At 38.9% G+C, this 21,236-nt stretch overlaps 1 protein-coding gene across 5 annotated transcripts in view; it reads right to left on the bottom strand.

Annotated features, from left to right (window-relative positions):
• The window catches only part of LOC133556373 (multiple C2 and transmembrane domain-containing protein 1-like), a 439,257-nt gene that overhangs the window by 362,769 nt on the left and 55,252 nt on the right, over positions 1 to 21,236 (bottom strand). The gene's annotated exons all lie outside the window — the stretch shown is intronic.

The raw sequence follows: 21,236 nt of genomic DNA, 5'->3' as shown, positions 1-21,236 counted from the left end.
TTACATGTACATGTGTGCTATGGCTATGAGTTTTCTTTCCCTTGGCCTCAGTCTGGACCCCCTCTCCAGGGACACAGGCTTAGATTTGTTTTTTTTTACCCCCACCTCCCCCCTGCTAATAAAACGAGTCGAGAAGCATCTTAGGCTACGCACACACACAAAGTACTTACAAGCAGACTCGATGTGGGAGAATGAAAACTAAAGATAAAGATAACACTGTAACACTGAATTTGACTCGTACCAGTGAGAATACTTGTACAGTGGGAAAAATAATTATTAGATCCTTCTGCTGATAAACTCTACATCTCTCTGTACTAGGGTTGTACGGTCTACCGCTACTAGTTTAGTATCGCGGTACTAATGAATCAAAAATGGTAATATACTCTTTTTGAAAAGTATCAGTTCCCCATTTGTATTTTGTTTTTTTTAATGGGCATGACCGCGCATCGTCACGTCATGACATTGCTGGTTTAACGAGCAGAGGAGTATATTCGGCAGCGCACACACACGGATTACTTACAAACAGACACAGTGTGTAGACAGAAAACGGAGAATTGACTCATTTTGGTCAAACCCTAAATATGAAGGTGAAGTTATAACACAAACACCCTCAGGATCAGGTGCTTTAAGACATGGCTAGCTAGCTCGCATCCAACATCCATCCACAGCCGGCAGTATTTTAGCTACTTCTAAATCACTAATGCTGGCCTGCATGGCAACAAATAAAGTAAGTTTCTTACAAGTATCATTATCACTGCGGGACGAGGAATAGCTAAACATGCTTCACTACACACAGTAGGAGGATACAATAGCTCACCTGCGTCACCGCTAGCAGCAAGCTAGCACTCCTTAATGTAAACAAATGGCATTGGTGGAACATAACGAAACAATGTACAAGAGTGTATCTAGTCGATACTACTATGATAACGATATAGTTTTAATCATCACAAAATATTTTTTTCTTTTTTGAAAATTCATATTATGTTCATAAACCCATGGAATACTTCCCTGGACACATGAGGTCTTTGAATATGACCAATGTATGCACTTGGTAATCAAATGATACCAAAATTTGTAGTTTCACCCAAAACTTTTGTAAAGTATCCAAACAACAGAAGAATAAGTCCACTAGTCCCTCATGATTTTGACAAAATAGAATGGTAAATGACACAATATGTTACTGCATACGTCAGCAGACTAATTACGAGCATTTATTTGCTAATTACTGGTAAAAAAAACAGTTGTCTTGTATGTTCACTGTTTCATGCCAACATTGTTTTTGATTCAAATAAGAAAAGTTAATTGTATCATTTTTTTTCTAAAAAGAATTAAGAAAAAAAAGTAAATAATTACATTTTTTTGTCCCTTTTATTTTGAAAAGTATCTAAATACATTTTGGTACAGGTACCAAAATATCGGGTATTTGTATCGGGACAACCCCAGTGCAAACTATACAATAGCAGATCACACACAACACGCCCACTAGTAGTACACACTAAGTACAATTTATAATTAAATGAGGCTTTTGCATGTATTATGTATCTTTCACCATGGAGACACACATTTACTGCACATTGATGTTATCATGATTCTACCTGTGGCATTTTGCTATGTTTTGAAACATGCAGCATATATTAATGTACTACTTTTTCTAGGCATTTTAGAGGCAGCCCTGCAACAGAACCGCAAAAGGTGCATCCATTGAGATGCTGGTGTAACGTAGACCATGCCAATGTGGCTGGGCCATGTGTTTGATTGTAAACCTTACTCCCTGACAACTTCAAAAGCATTGCTGGCTATCGAGTTGATAGCCCAGGCTTTTAGCTCAGTAGTCAGCATGTTCGCCTCTCATGACTCCCGCCGAGACCCTGATGGAACAAAAGGAAAAACACAACACAGCTGAAAGAATAAGTACACACCTGCTTGACTGGTACTAACTGCAAAGTTTTAGGCAGAGGTTGCGCAATATAAACAATATAAATGATATATTTGCCAACAATACTATTGTCATTACGTGAGAATGCATGTTGATGACACATTCTAGCTGTGTCCCTCAATGAAATGTGGCGTCCGAGCTAGCAAGTTAGCACCTAATGTCCTTCCACAGTGCGAAGCCACTTCGAAGTCAGCGATCATCACCTCCATTGCAGCAAATTACCTACGTTTCTTACAAGTACCACAATCATTGTAGGACTATACAATAGCAAAGATAACCGCTAACAGCAAGTCAGTGCTTTTGAATGTAAACAAAAATGTGTGCATTCATACGAATATCGACTACAACGATAACGAGTATAAGAGCCGTAAATAGTGGATATTAAATGATTAGATCAACATCGCAATATATTTTGTCTTTTTTTTTTTGTTAATGTTTACAAATATAGAAATATAGGAAATACGTCCTTGGACACAGGAGGGCTTTAAGGGCAGAAAAAAAGGGATTAAATCAGAACCAAAAGTAAGAAATAAATAGAAGTGTTTAAATGATATTGTTAAAGTTAAAGTTAAAGTACCAATAATTGTCACACACACACTAGATGTGGCAAAATTATTCTCTGCATTTGACCCATCACCCTTGATCACCCCCTGGGAGGTGAGGGGAGCAGTGGGCAGCAGCGGTGCCGCGCCCGGGAGTCATTTATGGTGATTTAACCCCCAATTCTAACCCTTAATTCCGAGTGGCAAGCAGGGAGATAATGGGTCCCATTTTTATAGTCTTTGGTATGACTCGGCCGGGATTTTGAACTCACTACCTACCGATCTCAGGGCGGACACTCTACCCACTAGGCCACTGAGTAGGCGTCATCATATATATATACACACACACACATATATATATATATATATATATATATATATATATATATATATATATATATGTATGTATATATGTATATAAATATATATATATATATATATATATATATATATATATATTTTTTTTTTTTTTTTTTTTTTTTTTTTATATATATACCGTATTTCCTTGAATTGCCGTAGGGCATATAGTATGCCCCTGCCTTGAATTACTGCCGGGTCAACTCGCTTCACAAAATAATTAGCGCATGCTTAGTATTACCGCCTGGTCAAACTCGTGACGTCACGAGTGACACTTCCCCTGTCATCATTTTCAAAATGGAGGAGGCTGATTTCAATACCGGTAATTTGAAATCACATAATGGGAAGAAGATTAAGAGCTATTCAGTAGGATTTAAGGTCCAAGCTTACATCACACTCAAATTTTTACTGCATGCCTTTGGTAAGTGCCAGAGTGAGAAGAGGTTTTGAAATAATTATCGCATGCTTACTTTTACCGCATGCCTTTGGTAAGCGTAGGAGTAAGAAGAGGTTTTAAATTAATTAGCGCCCCGTCCGCAATTCAAGGAAATACGGTATATATATATATATATATATATATATATATATATATATATATATACATATATATATATATATATATATATATATATATATATATATATATATATATATATATATATAAACTTAAACGCAATATAATTAATAATTATTAGAATTGGTTATTTACAGTATGTGAAAGTTTCACTCCTATATTGTTTACTTCTGTGACCACTTCCTTAAAATGTGTTATTTAATCAGAAATATCAAGCAGCTAAAATGCACCAAACATGGATAAGTGTGGAGAGTGTTTTGCATTTTTCCCCATCATCATGTTGTTTTGCTTGTTTTAATTTTGATTGGATGTTTTTTTTAGTAATAAAAAGTTCCATGAGCAGGTTGTGTTTGTTATGTGCGACCATGTTTGTTGAATGTTTCTGCTGGTTGATTTGTATTTTATCCTGTACCATGACTAGGGAAGGTTGTTTGGATTGGATCTAATAAATAATTGCTGTGCTTAGGTTACTTGCAAGCAGAAATATAATATAATTACTCCGCTCCTGGCCAAATTGCCAATTGACCTCATGTCGTCTTGCGGGCCAACTTGGCCTTAGTTTGGACACCTTTTCTCGAGTAGATAGTGTATTTATCATTGTAGTTGTGCAGGACTGCAAAACATTCTAATGACAAGTTATTGAGCTACATGAAAAATGCAAGATCTGTTGTATGTTGGCACTTTGAAACCACCAATGAGGGGCACTGCAACCCATTTGCTCAGAACTACTCATACATGCAACACACCCACGCCTGGCCTGCATGCGCAATTGACCCGTACCATTTAAGCACAAATAACAAGCATGAATCGTATACTGTAGTGCAGATACACCCTTGTCTCCATTTTTCTAGAATGGCGTCACTATAGTGGATTGGAGGAATTTGTGGGATTTATAAGCGTAAGAGAAGAAGGCTTTATAGAGCAGCGAGACAGACGGAGGTGCAGGAAAATAATGGACAGGGTGGCATCCTCCAAAACAATGTTCTACTCAAGGTGTGACTATATTTTTTATGTCTGACAGCCCAAATATGTTGACATGCACACGGTGCCAGTTTGCGCGTGAGTTACGAAAGCGCTAAATATACAGTGGAGGCAAAACAGTTTTCAGGCTTGAAAAATCCCAACACAAGTGCTAAATGATTATATTTGCATCTCCCTGTATGGTGGGCCTAATGATAATTAGCACATTGTCTTCAAATAAGTGTATTACCGGACCATAGGGTGCACCGGATTATAAGACGCACTGCCAATTAATGGTCAATTTTCAATCTTTTTTCATATATACGGTGCACCGGAGTAATGTATAGGGCACATTAAAGGAGTCACTTTTTTTTTTTCTGAATGTAAAACACTTGCTTGTGGTCAACATAACATGTAATGGTGCTTCTTTGGTCAAAATGTTGCATAGATTATGTTTTACGGATCATCATCAAGCCGCTTCTGACAGTCCCTTCAGGATACGCTGTTTTGTGGGCAAATATACATGGCTCACCTTCAGCAGCATCTTGGAGCGTGCAAGGACGGGAGTGGAAGAAGTGTCAAAAGATGGAGCTAACTGTTTTATTGACATTCAGATTTACTTAAATAAATAACGGAGTAGCATTTCCTCATCCGAAAACAACAAGAAGGCTGTAAATGAGTCCCATGAAGAAATGTCCGACCGTAACTCTCTAGTAACTAAAGTTCCTTAGGTGAATAATGGAAACTCATTAAACCGGTATGTTCTTATCTCTTTAATGACGAGTTTACTGACAGATATAAGTAAGAACTTTACACTTTACATTAGAAATGGCAACAGCGGAGGATGGACGTCCCATTACAAGAAGATAGAGACTAAGAAAAACCTCATCGACTACGGCATAGCCACAGACTACAAAGGCGGGAGCGAGACATTTTTCAGGATTTATGCAAATCCCAAATACAGATCAACAGGTACCAGAAGGTAAGAAAAGTTGCTTTTGGATATATTGGGAAACAAAATTCCAGTTGATATGTCTAACCTTATACACACACCATAATAACACTTGTATGTTGAAGCACAGTACAATCCTTCAATTGGTGCGGCTTCATAGCTTACCAAAGTCGTACTAAAACATTTTAATACATTTTTGAGCGCCGTGTGTAATGTTCTATATTTTCAATGGAACATATAAAACATTGGTGTTGTTTACTTGAGTCATATTGCAGTCTACACAGAGCTTTGATTGATTGATTGATTTAAACTTTTATTTGTAGATTGCGCTGGAAACCACAACATGGCTGACAGGGTGGAGACGCAGTCAAGAGGGTTTGGCCTGGAGGAGGGCCCGTAAACAAGACCGCCCCCAAAGCGCTGAAAGCGGCTTGAAGATGGTCTGTAAAACAATTTGAACAACCTTTTGACCAAAGAACCAACATTACATGTTATGTAGGCCAGAGGTCCCCAACCTTTTTGTATCCGCGGACCGGTCAACGCTGAATAATTTGTCCCGCGACCCAGGGGGTTGGGGGATCTTTTTTTTTTTTTTTTTTTTTTTTTCCTTTGTCATGGAAAAGGGAGGTTTTGTCATGAAAAAGGGAGGTTTTTGTGGTTGGTGCACTAATTGTAAGTGTATATTGTGTTTTTTATGTTGATTTAATAAAAATATTATATATATATATATATATATATATATATATATATATATATTTATATATATATTTTTTTTTTTTTTTTTTTTTTTTAAATATAAATGAATAAAAAATTATTCTGCGGCCAGGTACCAATCGGGCCACGGCCCGTGGTTGGGGACCACTGATGTAGACCACAAGTAGGTGTTTTTAATGTAGAACAAAAAAATCATAATATCACCCATTTATCACCAAAATATCAATTCCTTATTGCACAAGCTTAGTAGAGCAACTCTGTGTGCGCGCAATCAAATTTGCACATGTTTTAGTACACGCACATCCTTAGTACAGTGGTCCTCAAACTACGGCCTGCGGGCCAAGTGTGGCCCACCAACCTCTTCAATTTGGGCCAAGAGACGTCATGAGTGCAACATCGCATTGCACCCCTGAGTGCTTTCAAATTAATCTTAAATGCCAGGCGGTGTAAGAATGCCAAATATTTGCTGCTATCTTGTAGAAAATGTGAGTTAATCAGATCAATGAGCCTCGACAGTACTTTGAAACAAAGCATTTACTATATGACACAATCCAAACAACCTTCACTAGTTATGGGGCAAAAGAAATGCAATTCACATAAAAGGTCAACTCACACAGTCACACTTTACACACAATGCTCACTGAACATTGTGGATATTATGAAAAACGTCCAAACACCATGACAAATTCAAAATTACACCCATTTAAATCCATTAGAGTGCATGATTGGAAAAATGTAAAACACTCTCTTATCAAAGTTTGGCACATTTTCGCTGCTTAATATTTCTGATTGGTTACAAAACAAGGTAGGAGTCAAACTTTCATATACTCTAAATACCCAATTATATATCAATTATATTAATTATACATTCATCATACTATATATAATATACACACAAATATATAGTTACTTTACATGCAGTCAGCTTGTAAAGTTGTTAAGCCCAACGCGGACCCCACGTCAAAAAGTTTGAATACCCTTGCCTTGGTAGAGCAGGTGCTTTGCGCAAACTTCAAACCAAGACCTAGCAAACAAAGTTAGCTTTAGGGTTGGACTTTCCCAGGCGGGCGTGGTGAGGGAGACACCCGACCGCACTCCTTCATTCGAGTTGGACAGCCGACGAGCCTCCTGGATTTTGGAGCAGACTAAACAGTCAATCATGACGCAGCAAAAAAAACAAAAAAAAAACACCTGGGTCACACGGGATTGCACCAGCAGTGGCGATAAAACAACACAGCTGCAATATCAGAGATGCCAAATCCACCCCACAGCTCCTCAGAAAATAACAATTATTTCTAACTGTAGCATTTTTGGTGTGGAAACAAGTTCAAGAGTTAAAAAGTTATGCATAGGTAAAGCATGCAGAAGTTAGTTGTAACTTCAAAAGAGTGCACGTACATTGTTTTGTGACCAAATCATGAAAAACAAAGCCGCCAAGCCTAAAATTATTGTTAAAATCTGGTGAAGCCAGTATCATGTATCGCCTCGTTAGAGGAGTGTACCATCACACACTTTCATCATACCCATAAATACATAACTGTTGATGACAAACTCTTAGTCTAGACATTCAATCAATAATCAATCAACTAGTCAGGAGGGTGCACAGAGTGCACAACCACAGCCATAAATTTGTATCCAAACCACTATAATCCAGTATTCCCTTGTTCATCTGATTGCTTGCCCAGAAAAACACAATAATCCTTCCTCTTCTCAGGACCTTTCAAAGTTTACTGCTGCACACCAGACACAAATCAAAATGAATTACTCAGCCATGGAGATTTCTCATCCGGACTTCACATAAGCAGCAAATCATCGAGCACAACACTTTTTCAGAAGCAAAGCTGTGTGATGCAGACACAATTTTACGTTATTTTTACCAGGACTTCATTGTTGGATTGCTGAAGTACATAGAATGGAAGAAAAAAGCTTAATTGTCATTTCATTTAAAAAACACAACAAGATTGATTGGTACATGGTATCATACCAAGTGGTGTTTGCAACAATGAAATGGTATCCAACATACCATGCAGCTTACGAGTGCCCACGTTTGAATTGAGAATCGATTTCAAATCAAATTCTCACCACAGGAATCGGATCGAATCGCAAGTTGCCCAAAGAGTCACACCCGTAATCACTTCACAAAGTAACTTAGCTCTGTTTTGATTAGGGGCACACAAAATAAAATCATTTCACATTTGAATCGGGATTCTTTTTCATCATGGTTCTAAATCGATTCATAATTTCCAGAAATACATTTTTAAAAAATCCATCCATCCATCCATCAATCCATCCATCCATTTCCTACCACTTGTCCCTTTTGGGGTTTCGGGGGTGCTGGAGCCTATCTCAGCTGCATTCGGGCGGAAGGCGGCATACACCTTGGACAAGTTGCCACCTCATCGCAGGGCCAACACAGATAGACAGACAACATTCACACTCACATTCACACACTAGGGCCAATTTAATGTTGCCATCAACCTATCCCCAGGTGCATGTCTTTGGAGGAGGCCGGAGTACCCGGAGGGAACCCACGCAGTCACGGGGAGAACATGCAAACTCCACACAGAAAGATCCCGAACCTGGGATTGAACTCAGGACTGCTCAGGACCTTCGTATTGTGAGGCACATGCACTAACCCCTGTTCCACCATGCTGCCCAAAAAAAAATTTAATAATACAATAGTACACACAAAAAAACACACAATAATGAGATTTAATTTTAAAAAATATGTTTTTAGTCCATTCCCATGCAACCAGAAAATGTTCTGACCTGAAACCCATTTTGAAAATGTTTTATTATAATTATACTACCAAAAAAAGCAAGGCAAGAATCTGAATGAGAATCGTGTTGAATTGAGAATCGATCATTTAATCTAACCGTCACACCAGGAATTAGAATCGGATCCAACTGTTAGTTGCCAAAGAGTCACACCCCTAATCACTTCAAAACGTGATTAGGGGTGTGACTAACAAATCACTAACAAGGTGATTCTTTGTTGTAACGGTGTAGCATGCAAGGAGGGGCGTGGAAGAATTTTCAAAAGATGGAGCTAACTGTTTTAATGACATTTAGACTTTACTTAAATCAATAATAGAGCAGCATCTCCTCATCCGGAAACAACAACACGTGAAATGTGTCCCGTGAAAGACCGTTCGAGCGGAACTCTCTAATAACTAAAGTATGTTGGGTGAATAATGTAAACTCACTACACCGGTAGGTTTTAGCGCTTTCATGGCAACTCTACTGACAGATATAAGTAAGAACTTTACACTACTTTATATTAGAAATGGCAAGGTGGAGTATGAATGTCCCATTAAAAGAAGATAGAGAAAAAGAAGAAGCTTATCGACTACAGTGTCGTCAAGGATTACAAAGACGGACACGTGCAATTTGTCAGGATTTATGCAGATCCCAAATACAGATCAGCAGGTACAAGAAAGTAAGAAAAAATGCTTTTGGATATTTTTGCAAAATAAAACACCAGATAATATGTCTTACCTTATACACACACCATAATTATACTCGTATGTTGAAGCCCATCAAGCAGTGCGGCTTCATAGCTTACCAAAGTCGTACTAAAACTTTTTTGATTGATTTTTAAGCGCCGTGTGTAATGTTCTATATTTTTTAATGGAATATATACGAGTCACATTGCCATCATAGTGCAGTCTACACGTATCTCTTATGTTTGACTACCATCTACTGTCCAAACTTATCGATACACCATGAACCAAATAAAATAGCTTCAAGGTGGGTAAGCTCAACTAAACTTTTTCCTTAGATTAGGTGTACCGGGTTAAAAGGCGCACTGTCGAGTTTTGAGAAGAAAAAAAAGATTTTAGGTGCACCTTACAGTCCGAAAAATACGGTAAATAGACTGTGAATTTAAGGGTCCAGCATAAACCAGAATTTTTATTTTGAAGTCTGTTCTAACAACCGTATATAAGACTAGGGCTGGGTATCGTTTGCCAATTCGATTAAATTTTGATTCTAAGGAGATGTCGCTAAATGTTATTAATCATAACCTGATAGTTAGTATTACAGTTTTAGATTAAAACAATTGAATAACTGATTGATAACTGCATTTTAATAAACCTCACAGACAGTTCACTAGTTTATATGCTGAAATTAAAAATTAAACATTTACTTATTTCCCCATTAGAGAAACAACGTACCCCACTTATAAACACATTATTTTCCTAACAACTAAGCTTGTCAATTTTATACATAGAACTTAGAAGCTGTTCTACAAGCCACGTTTCCATATGAGTTGGGAAATTGTGTTAGATGTAAATATAAACGGAATACAATGATTTGCAAATCTTTTTCAACCCATATTCGATTGAATGCACTACAAAGGCAAGATATATGATGTTCAAACTCATAAACTTTATTTTTTATTTTTGCAAATAATAATTAACTTAGAATTTCATGGCTGCAACACGTGCCAAAGTAGTTGGGAAAGGCCATGTTCACCACTGTGTTACATCACCTTTTCTTTTAACAACACTCAATAAACGTTTGGGAACTGAGGAAACTAATTGTTGATGCTTTGAAAGTGGAATTTTTTCCCATTCTTGTTTTATGGAGAGCTTCAGTCGTTCAACAGTCCGGGGACTCCACTGTCGCATTTTACGCTTCATAATTCGCCACACATTTTCGATGGGAGACTGGTCTGGACTGCAGGCAAGCCAGGAAAGTACCCGCACTCATTTTTTACAAAGCCACGCTGTTGTAACACGCACTGAATGTGGCTTGGCATTGTCTTGCTGAAATAAGCAGGGGCATCCATGAAAAAGACGGCGCTTAGATGGCAGCATATGTGGTTTCAAAACCTGTATGTACCTTTCAGCATTAATCACAGATGTTACCCATGCCTTTGGCACTAATGCACCCCCATACCATCACAGATGCTGGCTTCTGAACTTTGCGTCGATAACAGTCTGGATGGTTTGCTTCCCCTTTGGTCCGGATGACACAATGTCGAATATTTCCCAAAACAAGTTGAAATGTGGACTCGTCAGACCACAGAACACTTTTTCACTTTGCATCAGTCCATCTTAGATGAACTCAGGCCCAGATAAGCCGGCGGCGTTTCTGGATGTTGTTGATAAATGGCTTTTGCTTTGTATAGTAGAGCTTTAACTTGCACTTACAGATGTAGCGACCAACTGTATTTAGTGACAGTTGTTTCCTGAAGTGTTTCTGAGCCCATGTGGTGATATCCTTTAGAGATTGATGTCGGTTTTTGATACAGTGCCGTCTGAGGGATCGAAGGTCACGGTCATTCAATGTTGGTTTCCGGCCATGCCGCTTACGTGGAGTGATTTCTCCAGATTCTCTGAACCTTTTGATGATTTTATTGGCCGTAGATGTTATAATCTATAAATTTCTTGCAATTACACTTTAAGAAACATTGTTTTTAAACTGTTTGACTATTTGCTCACGCAGTTGTGGACAAAGGGGTGTACCTCGCCCCATCCTTTCTTGTGAAAGACTGAGCATTTCTTGGGAAGCTGTTTTTATACCCAATCATGGCACCCACCTGTTACCAATTAGCCTGGACACCTGTGAGATGTTCCAAATAAGTGTTTGATGAGCATTCCTCAACTTTATCAGTATTTATTGCCACCTTTCCCAACTTCTTTGTCACGTGTTGTTGGCATCAAATTCTAAAGTTAATGATTATTTGCAAAAAAAATGTTTATCAGTTTGAACATCAAATATGTTGTCTTTGTAGTACATTCAATTGAATATGGGTTGAAAATGATTTGCAAACCATTGTATTCCGTTTATATTTACATCTAACACAAGTTCCCAACTCATATGGAAACGGTGTTTGTATTAGGCAAAGTCACTGTTTTTTATGCTCTGAGGAATACAATGTTTATACGGTGCGCTCAAGGACTGCTGAACAGAGTAGGACGGCACATCGTCCACCATGAATAATGATAGATTAAAATTTTACACACTTTTCATGTAAGTACATTTTAAAGTGCTACAGTACACAGTCCAATATTTAAAACAATCGCTTAGCCATTAAAACCGATCAAATACCAAAACACAATCGGTGAAGCATAAGAAGCACAAAACATGCAAAACAAGGTGTATAATCATTTTAGTTATTAAAAAAAAAAACTTGGTCAAAAGATTTCAGTGTGTCTAAGTACTTTTTGAGCACATGTTACAATTCCGCGATTATTATAGATGAAATTGTGACCATTTTGGTCGCGATAAGGTGAGATGAAATATTCATATTGTTACATCGTTATTAATTTCATAAGGTCCTAAACTGCTGAATCACAATTTAATTTAATCCCATCTACACTTAAATATTGAAAATGTCTCAAATATGTGACAAAAAACAAATGTGCTTTTTTTTTTTATCTTAGCCATAAACAACTTTGAAGAGTTTTAAACTTCCTCAAAATTGCAATTTTGAAAGTTAAAGTGCACTTGTATTGCAACATTCCATTAGGGTATTGTTCCTCTAAGTGCAAAATAACAGTAAATATGTAAGCTTTTCTTCTGCAAGTCTTATTTTGTCAGCGCGGTCGGACTAAATGTAATGCACAGCGATTTTATTGTGAAGGCCAGAAGTGTGTGTTTGTTTTTTTCTGGCGATGCCTGATGACAGTGCTGCGTGCAGGGGGATGTAAACGTAAACAAATACAAAGTATGACCTGTCCTTTCTTCAGGTGATCAGTAAATCTCAGCCAAACAAAAGCTGCGATGACATTTATCGTGGTTTATCGTTATGATACGCTGAAAATCAAGTGATAATGTTATGCTAATAAGTCCTGAATAATGCCTTGTGTATAGATTAAAACATTTATTTTACCCAGCTCTACATAAAGAAAACTGATGGGTTGTCTTATATGTTTGGTCTAGAGATGTATACGTGCAAAACAACAATCGTTGACTGAGCTTTTCTACTGGTCACTCACACGCATACCAGCGAACAGGACAGAGGCAACCGTAACACAGAATTAGTAAAGCCATTTCCGTCATCTACTTTTTTTTTTGCAATCTAAATATTTCACTAGTATTGAAAGCATTTCTTTCGTCTCTAAAGTATATTTCCAAAAGCAGGTCTTTAAAAATGTAGGCATGTGTTCTGGTTCGTCAGGTATTTATACAAACGGTGTGTGTATAAGGTAAGATATATTATCGTGAGTTTTAATTCACAATATTATGCAAAAGCCACTTTTCTTACCTTCTGCTACCTGCTGATCTGTATTTGGGATCTGCATAAATCCTGAAAAATTGCGCGCTTCCGCCTTTGTAGGGGCACCTTAGTCAATAAGCTTCTTCTTTTTCTCTATCTTCTTGTTATGGGGTATTCATCCTCGGCTGTTGCAATTTCTAATATAAAGTAATGAAAAGTTCTTACTTGTATCTGTCAGTAAATTCGCCATGATAGCACTAAAACATACCGGTGTGATGAGTTTATATTATTTACCCAAGGAACTTTAGTTATTAGAGAGTTCCGGTCGGACGGTTTTTCACGAGACACATTTGTTGTTTCCAGAAGAGGAGATGCTGCTCAGGTATTAATTTAAGTAAAGTCTGTGTTATGGGTATGACTTCAGCTGTTTCTCCCTCTTGTGCGCGTCCTCACGAGCGCGCCGCGAACCACGCCCACAGGCGCTCCCTCTCGGCTGCGAGCGCGCTTCAGCGCGGCTGCAAACGCTCCGCAATCAACCCACCTGACCGTGATGAGCGATCAGCCTTCATAACCCAGCAGAACCTGAGACCTGACGCTAGAACGTAGCTTCTCGTATGCTGTACAGTAAGCCCACACGTCTCCAGCATTCCTGCATGCATTTGCTCTCTCTCTCTCCCTGTGCTCCTTCCCTGTCGTGCTCATCGTCTCTTGTGTTGTGTCATTCTCCAGCTCCCCGTCGTCATTCCCCGTCGCCAAGTGTGTCTCGTCAACCTACAAAACCCCGTGGATCTTCCCGTGCCTCCCTGGATAGCGACATCACGCCTGTCTACTGACCACGACGCCGCGCTCCTCCCCTTGATCCTCCGCCTGTCCTCCGACGCTCGAGCCTGCCTTGCCCCTGATTGGATACCTCCGCCTGGATCAACACGCACCATCAACACCCTCTTATCTCCACGCTCAGATAAGTCACACACTTAGTACATTTCAACTATTTTGGGTAATTACCCACCGCACTCACATATCTTGTTGTTTATTAAAGCATTGATCGCTCACGACATCATCATCCTCCTGCCGTCTTCTTCCGCTGTCACGTCACAGTCTGAATGTCATTAAAACAGTTAGCTCCATCTTTTGTCACTTCTTCCACTCCCGTCCTTGCACGCTACACCGCTACAACAAAGATGACGGGGAGATGACGCTGCCGAAGGTGAGCCACGTAAATAAGAACACCCGCAAAACGGCGCATCCGGAAGCGACTGTCAAAAAGCGACTTAAAAATGATCTGTAAAACATAATCTATGCAACATTTTGACCAAAGAACCACCATTACATGTTATGCAGACCAGAAGGAAGTGTTTTACATTTAAAAATAACAATAATAATAAGACTCCTTTAAGTGTGGTTTATTTATGAAAAAAGATTTGAAGAATAGACCAGTCATCGGCAGTGCACCTTTTAATCCGGTGCGTCTTATGGTCCGGAAAATACTTTAGGTGAATAAAATATTCTATTTGAAATATTGTTATATTTACAGCGTCAGCTGCAGTGGACTTTACTGGGTGTAGAACAAAACAAGTCAGGGATCAAAAACAAGGCTGTACATAATTAATATTGACATGCATGGATCGCAAATATAGACGGACAGATGCTCACCAATATAGTCCATAAAAATACATTGCACTGGAAAAAGTCTGATGTAACATCACTTAACCTACATTTCTAAAAGATGCCCAAAATATCCCTTGCACACTTGACATATGACATTAGAAATGATTCATAAATATAACTACAGAAATGTAGGCGAGAGGACACACTTCTCACGCACACACACACAGTACGATAAGTCATCTCATCCTCCCACACCTGCAAAGAAGCCCACAATGGAGACATGTGCGTTTGTAGTAACAAACCCTGTGAGTCATTAACTTTTATTGTGGGTGCACCCACTCACACACTCACACACTAAGTGAAGTGATCCTCTAAAACTGGTGTCATTTCCCCTTTCAATAGAAAAAACTAAATCTCAAGATCAACTATACACATTTAAGATCGACTATACACACTTAAGATCGACTATACGTACTTAAGATCGACTATAATAACTTAAGATCAACTATACACCCTTACTTAAAGGCCTACTGAAACCCACTACTACCCTCCATGCAGTCTGATAGTTTATATATCAATGATGAAATATTAACATTGCAACACATGCCAATACGGCCTTTTTAGTTGACTAAATTGCAATTTTAAATTTACCCGGGACTTTTTTCTCGAATACGTCGCGTAATGATGACGTGTACGCGTGACATCACGGGCTGTTATGAATATGAGCACTGCGTACACACACAGCTAAAAGTCGTCTGCTTTAACGGCATAATTACACAGTGTTTTGGACATCTGTGTTGCTGAATCTTTTGCAATTTGTTCAATTAATATTGGAGAAGTCAAAGTAGAAAGACGGAGTTGGGAAGCTTTAGCCTTTAGCCACACAAACACACGGTGATTCCTTGTTTAAAATTCACGGATGTGAAACTTTAGTATGGATCACAGGGGACATGGATCCCGACTACATGTCAACCAGCAGGTTTCGGTGAGATAATTCTGGCTAAAAAGTCGCCTCTTACCGGACATCAGCTGAGCTTGCACCTCCCGTACAGCTGCCGTCGACTTCTCCGAGACACTGCGCCTCAACACCAGGCCGTGGACGTACACTTCCGACTATCAGGTACTGTTAAACTAGCTAAAACACTAGCAACACAATAGAAAGATAAGGATTTCCCAGAATTATCCTAGTATCCTAAGGGCCGGTTCTATAATCGGAATGAAACTGGACTCACTGGTGACGGTGGCAGAGAAGAGGACTGTGGACAAACTAGTGAGCATCCTGGATGATGCCAGTCACCCTCTGCATAGCGTTATCAGTAGCCAGAGGAGCCTGTTCAGTGCTAGACTGCTTCATCCCAAGTCAATAGACTCAAAAACTCCTTTGTCCCACACGCCATTAGACTGTACAACTCCTCTCTGGGAAGGGGGTGGGGGGTACTAGGATGACAGGGGATGCAAAACAATGACAGTGCAATACGTTTTCATAACATGGTCACTACTGCCTACTTTCTCTTGTTATATTCTTATTTTACTGTTATATTTTTATTCCAATTGTTGCTTTTTATTTTTTATTCTTTCTGTAATATGTCTCTATTTTGTTTCCATTTAAACCCCCATTATTTACTTTTTACTTTTTTTTTAAAATGATCTTAACTCTGTACACTGCTGCTGGAATTTTAATTTTCCTGAAGGAACTCTCCTGAAGTAATCAATAAAGTACTATCTATCCAGCTATCTATCTATCTAGTAAATGTCTCTAAAAACATATGAATCCGTCCCAATGCAACGCGATTGCAATCGCGTTTTTTTTTTTTAACTTGTTTTTTTTAACTTGTTTTTTTTTGGGTTTTTTTCTGGTCCGTCGCTATCAATATCCTCAAACACGAATCTTTCATCCTCGCTCAAATTAATGGGGAAATTGTCGTTTTCTCGGTCTGAATAACTGTTTTTGTTGGAGGCTCCCATTAAAATCAATGTGAATATATGAGGAGCCCTCAACATGTGACGTCATCGTCTGCGACTTCCGGTAGAGGCAGGGCTTTTCTCCAGTTGCGAACTTTATCGTGGATGTTCTCTACTAAATCCTTTCAGCAAAAATATGGCAATATCGCAAAATGATCAAGTATGACACATAGAATGGACCTGTTATCCCCGTTTAAATAAGAAAATCTCATTTCAGTAGGCCTTTAAGATCGACTATACACACTTACTTAAGTTCGACTATACACACTTACTTGAGATCGACAATTCACACTTACTTAAGGTTGACTATACACACTTAAGATCGACTATACACACTTAAGCTCGACCAAACACACTTAAGATTGACTATACACACTTAAGATTGACTATACACACTTAAGATTGACTATACACACTTAAGATCGACTATACACACTTACTTAAGATCGACCATACAGAAACACACACACACACAGTACGATGTGTCATCTCATCCTCCCACACCTACAAAGAAGCCCACAATGGAGACATATGCGTTTGTAGTAACAACCCCTGTGAGTCATTAACTTTCATTGTGGCTGCACCCACTCACACACTAAGTGAAGTGATCCTCTAAAACTTGTGTCATTTCCCCTTTCAATAGAAAAAAATAAATCTCAAGATGGACTATACACATTTAAGATCGAGTATACACACTTAAGATCGACTCTACTCACTTAAGATCGACTATACACACTTAAGATTGACGATACAAACTTAAGATCAACTATACACACTTACTTAAGATCAGCTATACACACTTACTTAAGATCGACTATACACACTTATTTAAGATTCAAGATTCAAGATTATTTATTGTCAATTCTTAACATGCACAAGACACATAAGAGCTGAAAATTACATTTTCGGCACAGTCCCACTAAGAGCAGAAATACGTTACACGGAGACAAGACGGGACCGCCAACAGATCAGCCATTTTTACGGCGCTCCTTAAAAAGGTGAGAAAAGGGTGACATTGGGCACGAGGAGGGGGAGTAAAAAAATATCAATCTAAGGCTAGACCCTCAGGAGGGGTCCAGACTAAGTCCAAGGGAAAACAACTCACATAGCATGACACACATTTAGACATGGCACGTATATCACACCAATTGCAACAGAGGGAGGGGGTGGGTTTGAGGAGACTCGCTGACGCTGTATAACGCTGCTCAGCCATCCAAAGCCCCAGGGGAATTAAGCAGTGGTGAAGGCGTTGATTTCAAGGGTGGGGGTCATGTGTGTGCGTATATACCCAATTAACTTTGGGAGGGATGATGAATGTTTTTGTATGCCTGAGGCCGATAAAGTTCAGCTACAGGTGTTGTTGACAAAAAGGAAGGTCAAAAGCGTCTATCTTTGAGGAGGCCTCGAGAAATTTTCTTCAGAACAGCCCGTTCAGTGTCAAGGCCATTCAAGGGAGTCCAAATCGTAGATTAAGAAGTTGTTTTTCTTCAAGGAGACAAAAATAGTGACTTATCTCTCCGTTTGTCCGTGCTGGATTTCTTCAATTCCAATTAATTATTTATTCCTTCTCTGTAAACTTTTCCAAGATGTAGAAGCATTTTTACTCTAGCCTTTAAATAGACTCCCTTTTTAGACCAGTTGATCTGCCGTTTCTTTTCTTTTTCTTCTATGTCCCACTCTCCCTTGTGGAGGGGGTCCGTTTCGATCCGGTGCCCATGTACTGCTTGCCTGTGTATCGGCTGGGGACATCTCTGCGATGCTGATCCGCCTCCGCTTAGGATGGTTTCCTGCTGGCTCCGCTGTGAACGGGACTCTCGCTGCTGTGTTGGATCCGCTTTGGACTGGACTCTCGCGACTGTGTTGGATCCATTGTGGATTGAACTTTCACAGTATCATGTTAGACCCGCTCGACATCCATTGCTTTCCTCCTCTCTAAGGTTCTCATAGTCATCATTGTCACCGACGTCCCACTGGGTCATTATTGTCACCGATGTCCCACTGGGTGTGAGTTTTCCTTGCCCTTATGTGGGCCTACCGAGGATGTCGTGGTGGTTTGTGCAGCCCTTTGAGACACTAGTGATTTAGGGCTGTATAAGTAAACATTGATTGATTGATTGATTCATTTTGCGATTCAACTCAGAAATCGCACCAGTCTGTGTTCCCACAGCCCGACCCAATCCTTCCATTGCGTTGAACAGCCGTTTGGCCCCTTGAGTGGCTGCCATCGTCTTCCGAATTTGTCGATACACCAGAGCAATGCCCAGCCCAATCAGCAAGTGCCCCGCGATCACAGCTCCAAGTAGGTAGATGTCTTCGACGTCCTCGATGGAAAGGGCTGAGAGGCACATAATCCCCCATGTGTTCCGGGAGTCCCTCACGTACCCCGCAGCGATGGTTCCATCAGAGCAGCCAGGCTCCCCCGAACCTCTTTTTCTTGTCGAAAAGACTGTGTTTCAATTGCGTCAAGAGTCCAGCTGATCATATTCATATTGAAATTTGGATTAGAGGACAGCGCAAAGAAAGAGGCTTTAAAAAAGTTCAGACAAAGACAAAGACAAAGACAAAGAGAGCAAGCAGGGAAGGAGGGAACGGAGAGTGCGACCTCCCTCACCAGAGGCTAGAGAGGATTTAAGATCGACAATACATATTTACTTAAGATCGACTATACACTAAAGATCGACTATACACACTTACCTAAGATCGACTGTACACACTTAAGATCGACTATACACACTTGAGATCGACTCTACACACTTAAGATCGACTCTACACAGTTACTTAAGATCGACTATACATACTTAAGATTGACTATACACACTTACTTAAGATCGACTATACACACTTACTTAAGATCGACTATACACACTTAAGATCAACAACACACACTTTCTTAAGATCGACAACACACACTTACTTAAGATCGACAATACACACTTAATATCGACAATACACACTTAAGATCGACTATGTACACTTAAGATCGACTATACACACTTACTTAATATCGACTATACACACTTACTTAAGATCGACTATACATACTTATTTAAGATGGACTAAACACACTTAAGATCGACTATACACACTTAAGATCCACTATACACACTTACTTAAGATCGACTATACACACTTAAGATTGACTGTACACACTTAAGATTGACTATACACACTTAAAATCGACTATACACACTTACTTAAGATCGACTATACATACTTACTTAAGATCGACTATACACACTTACTTAGGATCGAAAATACACACTTACTTAACATCGACAATACACACTTACTTAAGATCGACTATACACACTTACTTAAGATCGACATGTTTTCAAGTAAAATGTTTAAAAACATAACTGGATGACATTTTGACAAATATTAGGGGTCTTTTAAGAAAACACCTGTGACTAGTCATGATTTATACACTATGTGATTTATCCGATTAAAAAAATATAATTTGACACACACACACTTATTTTTATTACATTTTTTTACTTTCAACTCTTGAAATCTTTTTTCAGACATAACTTCAGACATATCTACTGATATAACATTTTTAATTATTTGTATGGGTTGTGTTCTTTTTGTCAAAACTAACAGTTTTTTATCATGGCAAAATGCTAAATATGCAAAATTGCAAAAAAATATTTTGCAGAGTGGAATATTTAAAGTGGTGTGATTACAGCCTTTAATAGGTCAATAATTCATTAAAACATTGATTTTGATACAGCAAAGTAGACAAAAATATTTTTTCAGTGCCCACTGAGCTAGAATAAGAACGAACACAGGCAAGACCTGGTTGAGTTTACTTAAAAAGTATTTTTATATTGGCCTTGTACTTCCCAGAATTATTACATTGCATTTTAGCCGTTTAACTCGTTTACGCTTATAACAGCTCTAAGAATTATGCATCATTGGTTTCTGGTGCCATATGTTGGTTAAGGGCTCAAATACACCCTAAAATTATTTTTGGTTTTTCAGTAGACTCAATGCACTTGAATGAGATTCATTCGGTTTCATGGAAAATACATAATTACATCATAAAGAGGGAGTCAATAGGACCAAGATGCACCTGGTGATAATTTGATTGGCAACACTAAATTGGCCCTAGTGTGTAAATGTGAGTGTGAATGACTTGACTTGACTGAAAAAACAGCTGAACTTTACAATAAACATCAAACAAACAACAATAAAAAAATTAAAAGAACAGACAGTATTTTAAACATTTTGAACATCCTCAGGGCAGCAGCAGCATGGAAAGGGTTAGTATTCTGGTATATGACTATATTACTTATTTAATTAGATATTGTCATTATACAGCTTAATTTCAGCGTTCAGGGTAGAGTTTTTAAGTCTCTTTGTCTTTGGTCTGGGCTCGGGTTCAGCCAGCTTATGTTGGTTCCTCAATGTCCTGGCCGTGCGGCTGCCTCGTGTTGGAGGTAGCAGGTCATGCAGAGGGTGTT

This window comes from Nerophis ophidion, linkage group LG07, assembly GCF_033978795.1.
Source record: "Nerophis ophidion isolate RoL-2023_Sa linkage group LG07, RoL_Noph_v1.0, whole genome shotgun sequence".
Classification (NCBI taxonomy): domain Eukaryota; kingdom Metazoa; phylum Chordata; class Actinopteri; order Syngnathiformes; family Syngnathidae; genus Nerophis; species Nerophis ophidion.
The sequence above is the reverse complement of the archived record's forward strand: the minus strand, read 5'-3'. Positions and strand labels throughout refer to the sequence as shown.